We start from the raw sequence: 10,141 nt of genomic DNA, 5'->3' as shown, positions 1-10,141 counted from the left end.
CTTACATATATTTAATTTTTTTCAAAAAAAAAATATATATATATTAATTTGATTTTTTTTTATATATATAAAGTATGGTATCCAAAACACCATTTCACTAAGAAATTAAAATAAAAATGCTATACCAATTACAAAGTAAACAAGACCTTAGAAAAATAAATTTCAAATTAAGAACATAAAAAAATAAAATAACACAATTAAAATTATTATTAATTTTTAATTTCTATATGTGAAGTATTTACAACATGTGTGTATATATATATATATATATAATTTTTTGTGTGTTCTATTATTTATTTATTTATTTTATTTTGCAATATACATATACGTGAATTATGTATAAGTATCAAAAATAAATTGAAATTTAGGAGAGACACACAGTCACGGAAAGCTGTTCAAATATTCCTTCTGCACAACCATCAATGAATTCATTGAAAATTGAATTAATTTGTCTACACATAAATATTTATTTATTTATTTATTTATTAATTATGAATATCTCACATATATATATATATATATTTTAGATAATACATACAAAGCCATATAAAATATATCTATCATTATACACTGCATCAGATCTACTCTAGCATGGCATGTCCTAAAAATCCAATATATGAATAAATAAAATAAACCCCCATTTTTTTTTTTTCATATATACAATTATAAAATAGGATGTTAAATTTTCAAATAATATTATGATTTAATTCTTATTCTTGAATACATAATTGATACTCGCCCCGTCTCGGATATTGTGTCCGCTTTACAGTAGACACGGGAATTTAGGAGGGGTATAATTAGTAAATAATTAAAAATATATTAGTAAAAATAATTATCGTATAATAAAAATAATTATAGATTAAGATAACTGATTAGTATAATTAAAATTAAAAAAATTATACGTTAAATTTTTTAAAATAAAATTAAAGTGTCTAATTCTTTTCTAAAAAATAAAAGTGACAAAATAAATAGGACGGACGGAAATGGAAAGGTGAACATGAGAAGTGGGACGGAGGGAGTATAAAATAAGTTAGGATAAAATCGTTTACTAATAAAAAGAAATCATAAGTATACATAAAAATATAATATGTAATATGGCTATATGTTTTTAATTTGTTATTCAAAGTATTTAGAACAATAAAAATTATTTTTCATTTAGAAAATTATATCAAATACTTATTTATATTATTCAAAGTATATCTATATGTTTATCTACTTTTTTTTTTTTGTTTGATCTTTTTTTTTTTTTTTTTTTGTCATCGCAATTTGATTGAATAAGTTTTCATTGTTCGTCGTTTAGTAGTTCAAATGAACGTTACATGATTCAAAAATATATCATATTTACATTAACAATTATGAAACTAAGATTTTAAATTATTGAAATTTATCCAATGAAAAATACTATGATAAAAAATATGAAATATAAGAAGAAATAGTTAGATATGTGTAAACAACAAAAACTACAATTTTCTTTATGTTTTTTATAGCAAGTTTTGAACTATTCAATTTATTGTTCTTTTTTTAAAGAAAATTGTATCCAACATTTTTTTTTTCATTATTATTTAAAAGCATCATATATAATCATTATTCGATCACAACAATAAAATAAAAATGCTTGAAGTAGTATAATATATAGAAGTAGTATGTGACTTTTTCAGATTTTAGTTTATATTTTTTATTTAAATAATTGCTTGAATATGATACATTTTATTTAAAATGATATAATTTTATAAAAAATTATGATAATTGAATAGTGAAAAACAAAATAAAATAAAATTGTTAAGTGAACACATTATTTTAAAATTAAATTTTATATCACACATGACTTATCTAGTGTGACTTTTATTGACGTAGTTCATAGATTTATGCTATGTCGGGATTATCTACATACTTAAAGAATAGCGGTTATAAATATCCATCTCACATATATATATATATATTGATTTTATATTTCACATATGACATTTTAAAGAATTTTCTTAACTTTTGTCATTTAGCCGAGATCCAGATCTGGCTATATATTTAATCAATTTTTATTTTTATTTTTATTTTTATTAAACTTTTTAGTTGTGGATTTAGGCCAGAATATATATACATGATATAATAATAATCATCCCTCCTTCTCATAACTAGATATTTGTTTGTTTTTTACACGTCATTTTAGAAATATTAGTATTATATTAAGATATAATATGAATAAAGTTGACATGACTAAAATAACCTTATTAGTATAGTGTGATATAAAGGTAATGATATTTGTATAATATATTGTACGTTGTAAGGGTATCTGTAATGTTGGGTAGATGTATACAATTACTAAAAAAGAAATTAATATTTTGTTATTGCACGGACTAAAATGAAAAAATGGATACTTTGTTATGGGACTAAGGGAGTATAAAATTCAAGTGATGACAATTAAAGATAATAAAAAGGACTAAAAAATATATTTGAAAATTCTAATACTTATATATACTTTTAAATGGATGAACTCTAACGGACTCTAAATTTTGAGAAATTCTATTAACATTGCTTCCATCGTTTCTATTTCCTACAAATTTAAAGGGGTTTTTTTTATTATTATTATTATATTTTGGACTATATATATATATATATATTTTCTATTTTTGGCATTCTAGATTATTTTTTATATTGTAATTATTTTGTAAATTAAATATAAATATTCATATGTTCATTTATTTTATATATATTGTCGTCATGTTTTTTAAAATGAATTATATGACTATTTATATTAATTAATAATGTAAATTTTATTTTTTTTTTTAAATCATTCTACTAATAGTAATTTTTAAGTTAATTGACTTACTTTAGAGAGGTTTTAAGACAAATAAATTCATGAGAAATTTTGCAAGTGTACGATCAAAAAAAAGAAAAAAATAGTAGAAAAGTAAACTACAAAATAATCGGTATTAAACTACAATACCAATCTACAACATATTGATTTACAATTGCGCGATTGGAATATTACAAATCAAAGTCACAATTAGTTCTAAGGCTTTATGGATGGATTATCGCCTATTTTACTTTTCTAAATTTTTGTAGGTAATTGGTTCATTTAAAAGACCAATAAGTTTGAAGTATCGATCAATGGAATCTCGATTGCTATTGGTTGTGTAAAATCCAATGATATATGTTTCTTAGATTTCTTCGGATTTTCCTCTTTATTGATAAATTGGATTCGTGGATTTATGAATTTCATTGTGAATTTGTTACGCCGCATTAAATTCATTCCTACTATATAACCATGATCATTTCAAGTTGTATTGAAGTTATCGAAATCAATGCATAACTACTTATGAATGATGACATATTTTGATCTATAACCTTACCTGTCGCAATTACAAATAACTTTATTTACTTTTCTTTTCTTAGTCTTTTTGAAATGTTTAATTAATTTATTTAAATTTGTTAGTATTAGTTTCAAGATCGATTTTGATACCCTGTGTAACACCATTCTTAGAATTCAAAATTTGTTTAAAATAATTTCACTTCAATTTCATGGTCTCAAGTTCGCTATATATTGGTATAAATCGCTTTGAATTCTGATACTATGTTTATAAAATCTTTGAATTTTAATGAAATTTTTCCAATCCATTCGTCATTGTTCATTATGAGAATTTCATGTTATGTAATAATATCATTTTCATTTAGTAGATTTAACTGTAATTATCCCTTCATGCATATTCTCGAGCAAAAGTTTCTTGAACAATTTCATAGTTCTAAATTCACTCTAATTGCTTTCAAATAATGTAACTATTAAGAATAAATCTGTAGCATTTTGAATGTCTATTTTCTATTTCTAAATATACTTAAAAAAATAAAATGCCCCATGTTTTGTATAAAAAGCGACAATAATCGATAAATGTAATTATAATATTTTAGAGGTTGCGGTTTTTCTTTCTCATTCTTTCAATTCTCATATGACGATTATATTATTTAAGTCTAAAAGGTACATAGAATGTTCATGCCAAAAAAAAAAAAAAAGGGAATGATTTCCAACCAAATATTAAATGAATGGTTCAAGAGGTTCGACAAAATATTTTGTTGGTGTTATAATTGCGAAAGAATAATTTGTTTCCTTGAGAATTGTATATGTTATGATAGTTGTCGAAGGGATAATGAACATAATGCTTACTATTTTTATTTTTATTATTGTTGAATTCATTATTTACCTATTTAGAAGTTTATTAATAATTGCAACGTGAATCAACAACACGTATTTCTTGTTTGCTTAAACCCTTTGCGATTTTAATCTTCTGTGCGCATACAAGACTCCGAGGGTCTTTCCCATTATCCAACAATAACATTCGTCGCACGCACGTGAATTGGCTCAAGCAAAGACATTCTTATATTCCCTCCGTCTCGCACAGATGACCCTATTTTTCTTTTGGTACGTCCCACAAAAGATGACTCATTTCCATTTTTGGTAAGTTTATCACTCTTAAATATACTTAACAAATATAAATAAATTTAATTAAACTTGTAACATTAGGACCACTCAAAACCCCTTTATTTTTATCTCTCTCTTCAATGAACAAATATTTTTATCTATTTTTAAAACTCATCATTTTTTATAAAACTAATTTATGATAATAATAAATAAATAAATATATTTTTTTATTCATTTGTATTAAATAAAATTTTATTGTCTACAAAATAATATTCATATTGTATATATTTTATTGAGATATAATTCTAAAAATATTTAAAATACCAACAACACTACACATATCAAAAATAATAAAATATTATTTTTAACTTATTATTAATAATTAAATAATCTACACTACCTAAAATACTGTGTCCCTAACAAAAAGCTTTATCTTTCACGAGACCGAGGGAATAGTATTTATCAATTGTATTTCTTTCAATTTCTCCTTTGTGTTTCGATTCTTATCTTCGCATTATACATATGTTGTATATATGTATAATAAGTAAATGATGTCACTCAACATCATCTATATATGTATGTATATTTAATGTGATAATAAATCACAGTAGTTTTTAATGAAAATACATAAATTTCTTGTGTAATTTATCATGAAAAAAATATAAAAATAGATTTTATATTTAAAATATCACATTTAATATGTTTTATATTAAAAATATCATGACAAAATTTATAATCGTTTTTTTAAACATTCCTAACACACAAGAAAGTCCCAAACTTACCAAAATGGATACAAATATATATATATATCACTACAAAAAAATAATATATTTGTAACGGAATTCCGTCCCTAAAGTTCACGTAGCTAACGTAATTACATTACTAATTTCGTCTCTAATGTCATTAGTAACGGAAAAAGTAGATTTAGAGACAAAAAAAAATTTGTTACAAAAATAATTTTTTCTTGTATTATATATATATATATATAAGAGTGTGTTTCTTTAGACTCAAACTTCAATTTTTTAATATTTGAATTCTATATTTTTCGAAAAAATATATATATACATTTCAATGTGCATATTAATGTAGAAATAATAATAATAATAACAATCTACATTGGCCATACCATTAGTGTACGCAAATATAGTATAAATGTATAATATCAATTTATATTATATGATAATAATCCATAATATTTACAACTTACAATATATTACACAAATGCCATTACATTTATATCACACAGATTAACAAGGTTATTTTAGTCATTTCTACTCTATTCCTATTATATCCTAATATAATACTAATATTTTTAAAACTACGTACAAAAAGCAAATGAGTACTTAGTTTCGGGACTGAGGGAGCATATATATTGATTTAATTTCAGTCATTCGTTAAACTATATATATATATATATATATAATATGAAAGGATATATAAGAAGCTATTTTTGCAATAAAACAAAGAATGTGACAGTGCTACATATAGAAACGTTTATTTATAGTTTGATATTCTTAAAAGGCTCAAATACAGATATATTCTCTTTGGATACTTTTCATTTGTCATCATCATCTTATTATTATTATTACTATTTCACTGTCCAACCATTTAAATTGTTTTCTCTAACTTGTGTATTATTAATTATAAATTCAAAATGGTTTACTTAACCTAACTAAAATATATTTTTAATTTTCCAATATATTAATTTTCTGTTGATATATATATATATATATATAATCCAAAAGCTTCTTGCCGTGTGGACCAGGAAACCACCATTTGAGAGTGAAATATATATATATATATATATATTGTCGACCAGTTGATAATATTTTATTTAATTAATTTGGGTGAAATTTTATATAAAAGTGATAATATTTTATTTAATTAATTTGGGTGAAATTTTATATAAAAGTTGGATTTATATCGTATCAACCTCAATTTCTTCCCATAACAAGAAAAAGATTGGCACGATGGAATCTAAACCAGTAGAATAAATGTCCCTGTCTGACATTTTTTTAAAAAAAAATAATAAAATAAAATACAATACGTGGAAAAAGAAATATATATATATATATATATAGAGGGAGAGAGAGAGAGAGAATATTTCACATTTATTTAATGTTTGCAAGATGTCTAAATATGGGGAATGGCATTTGGTCATAGTTAATTTGTTGAAAATAACTATCCATCTATTATTGATGTATTGGAAAGTTTAAATTGAAATCAATATTAATTTGATTGTCATTTTATCGTATCAATGAAAAATCCTTTAAGTTATTTTGGCATATGAATAAATAGTATCTTGATTTCTACGGTAAAAATTTTTCAAAAAACAAAAAGTATATTTGAGAAAATGTCGAAATATGGAAACTCACTATTTTCATTTCAGTGCAAAGAAAAAAAGGAATGTGAGCAATTTATTCAACCGTATAAAGAATCTAGGATTAGTGATGAGTATAGTTGAGAAAGAGTTTTAGAAAAAGATATATGGAGAAAAGCTCTCATTTTTATCCATATTGATTCTCCTTAGTTTGGATGAGTTTTTTGACACAAAAATCTGCCAAAGAAGTCGACGGTGATCGGAGATAATAGAGTTCCAACCGGAGGGGATGATCAGGCTCTGAACTTCTTTGTTGTATGGGTCGTTGTTAGTATGAGTTTGTAGCAACGTAAACCTGTGGAGGTAGTTTCCTAGGTTAACCGTGACAAGCATTAGGGTTGAATGAGTTGTGGTTGTCTTTGCCCTTAATCAACACTGATTAGTGTAACTACTCCTGGATTGATATCCCCGAATGTAGATTGGTTGATAATCAAATCGGATCAACAAATACCTTGTCTCATATGTTGTTTTGTGTTCTGCTTTGTTATTTGTTGTTAAATCGTTGTTTTAATTGTGAATTGTCCACGCTTCGAGAGTTGGCCCTTTATTGGTGTTCGAAGGAGATTTGTTCGATACATCACTTCCCAACATGTTGGGTATCAACGAGTGAGATTTAGAGACAATGCCTTGGCTTAGGGGTCTAAAGGCGCAGCATGGCCCCCGATGGGAGTTCGGGGGCAACGCCCCTGAAGTAGATGGTATGAAATCGATCTATTGTCATTTTGAATGTTGGACGCCCCCACGTAAATTACCTGTTCGGTTCCAATCATCTCCTCTGGAAGCAGCTCCTACGAATAGCATCGGCGTACTCCGAATGGCGACGGGCATCAGCTTCGGTTTGTTCGGCAACGAGCAGATCGATGATGGCTCTCTTCTTCTCCAACTGACAAACGACAGACCCGCGGAGAACTCTGGCGATGACTCCTCCGTCGAACAGTCCCGAACAACAACGTCAATCCCTCATTTCTTGTTCTTTCTCCAACCGGTGATTGGAACGGTTGTTTTTGGCTCAATCCATGGTGTTAATGGCCCTAGATAACCATGCCGCAAGGTTGGAGGTCGACTATCACTCTAAGCCTCGACAACCGCTAGAATTAACACAAAAAAAGGGGCTCGATATTCTCACTGGAATCCCATCGGAACACTCACCGGTTTCTCCTTCTCACTCACTCACAGCTACCTCATTCGAAAACTAACTCTCACACACAAAATCTCTCGATATCTATATCTAATAACTTCCCAAAAAATAACCAATTAAGATTGGGCTTACCATTTGGAAAGATAGAATTGGATTTGGGTTAAAGGGATTCAAATTATGGATTGGACCAAAGAGTGGACCAACTTATTTTATTTATTGAAAAACTTGTTGAAATTAGATCTCGAATAACCAAAATATCCCTACAATAACATATTGAGATCCAAACTGAAACAAAAATAATAAAATAAAATAAATTTTGATTCAAAATTAAACCCTAATTAACATTGTTACACATGACAATGATTTCTTACAATTATTAATTTATTTTAATACTCTTCAAATAAGTTATGTCCACTTCTAAATATTCAACATCCTTTCGATTTATGTATTAATTTCAAAAGCAATAAAAACGTTGAGAGTGATGTATGGGGAAAATTTAAAAAAAAAAAAAAAAAAAATCTCAATGAATTTCCCACTCCACACACACTAATTAGGATATATATATTTCCTCTAATTTAAATTATAAAATTAGTATATATATATATATATATATTAATGGTCGACAGTTATTATTTTTGGCATCATTTAGGTGCCAAAATCTTATAGCATGAACATTATCTTGAATTGTCTCTTTCAATTTTGTTGTACACTAATTAATAAATGAAAATTTTGTGAAGATCTTATAGGGACAGAAATTTTTGAAAATTGAATTTTGAATACTTCATATAATATAAATTAATTAATTAATTGCTAAATTCTTGAACAGTCAATTTTAAATATTTTGTTTGAATGCTAGTGCTAAAATATCAAAGTGTATTTTGATAAATGATTCTAGAGGTGTTGTAAAAATGAAAATACCTAAATATTTTTGTATCTATGCAAACATTTTGTTCATTTCGTATTTGAGACAAAATTATACCATAAACAAAGATATAAGGCATCAAAATCTTAGTTTTGGATATTAAACACATTTAAAATAACATTTAAATAGCCTTAGATTTTTTTAAAAATTATTTTTCAAAGACATATACACTACAAAAAAATAGTATATTTGTAACGGAATTATGTTCCTAAAGTTCACGTAGCTAACGTAATTCCATCCCTAATTCCGTCTCTAATATCATTAATAACGAAAAAAGTGGATTTAAGAACGAAAAAAGTGGATTTAAGAACGAAAAAATCTTATTACAAAATTGATATTTTTTTGCAGTGATAATTGAAAAAGAAAGAAGGAAAGAAGATAAGAGGGTGTGGGAGCCAATTGAAAATGAAATTTGGGTATTTAAATTAGAAAATCAATCTTTCGATTATCCTCATTTCATGAAAAAAAAATGGAGTTGTACAATTCGAACTTTTTATTTCCTTTACATTCCCTTTCGACGATGAAATAGTTTCACAATTTAGATATCTATATGGGCTTTGACAATTTAAAAGCAATGTATAATTAGAGCGGGCAAAAACTGACCTGATACGAAATAATTGAGTTTTAGTCAAAAATTTTAACCCAACTATGTATACGGGTTGACACGAACTCGATACGATAATAAACGGGTCGGGTTAGGGTTGAGACTCTCAACTCGAACCCGAGACGACAACCCCATCATAATATATTAATATTGATTAATATATTTATTATATATATAAAATAATTATAATTTAATAATTTTTTCATAAATTAATTTAAACTAAGTTCAATTTTAAATAATTCAATCTAATTTACGTTCAAACCAATAAACACTAACATAACACGACAACAAAACAAAAAATTATTTAATTTGAATCAAGAAATTAGATTTAATTATGTATACGGGTCAACACGAGTAAATCCGAACCCGACACGATAATAAACGAGTTAACACGAACCCAACACGATAATAAACGGGTCGGATTAGAGTTGAGTAATTTAACCCATTTAAAGTAGTCAACCCGACACGAACCCGACCCATTACGGGCTCTATGTATAATCTTAAATTAATTTCAAAGCGATATCCATGACGACGAAGGATGTTTGGATATTTTAATCCTAGTTAATATTTATATATATATATATATATCTATCTATCTGTAAGTAAATTCGAAATTACTTAAACTATAAATTCTTAATAGGAATCCTTCGTCAAGATCTATGAAAGACTAATTTTTTCAATCATTTTTA

The sequence above is a fragment of the Andrographis paniculata genome, unplaced genomic scaffold (assembly GCF_009805555.1).
Source record: "Andrographis paniculata isolate CXL003 unplaced genomic scaffold, ASM980555v1 Contig54END, whole genome shotgun sequence".
In the NCBI taxonomy this organism is placed as follows: Eukaryota; Viridiplantae; Streptophyta; class Magnoliopsida; order Lamiales; family Acanthaceae; genus Andrographis; species Andrographis paniculata.
The sequence above is the reverse complement of the archived record's forward strand: the minus strand, read 5'-3'. Positions refer to the sequence as shown.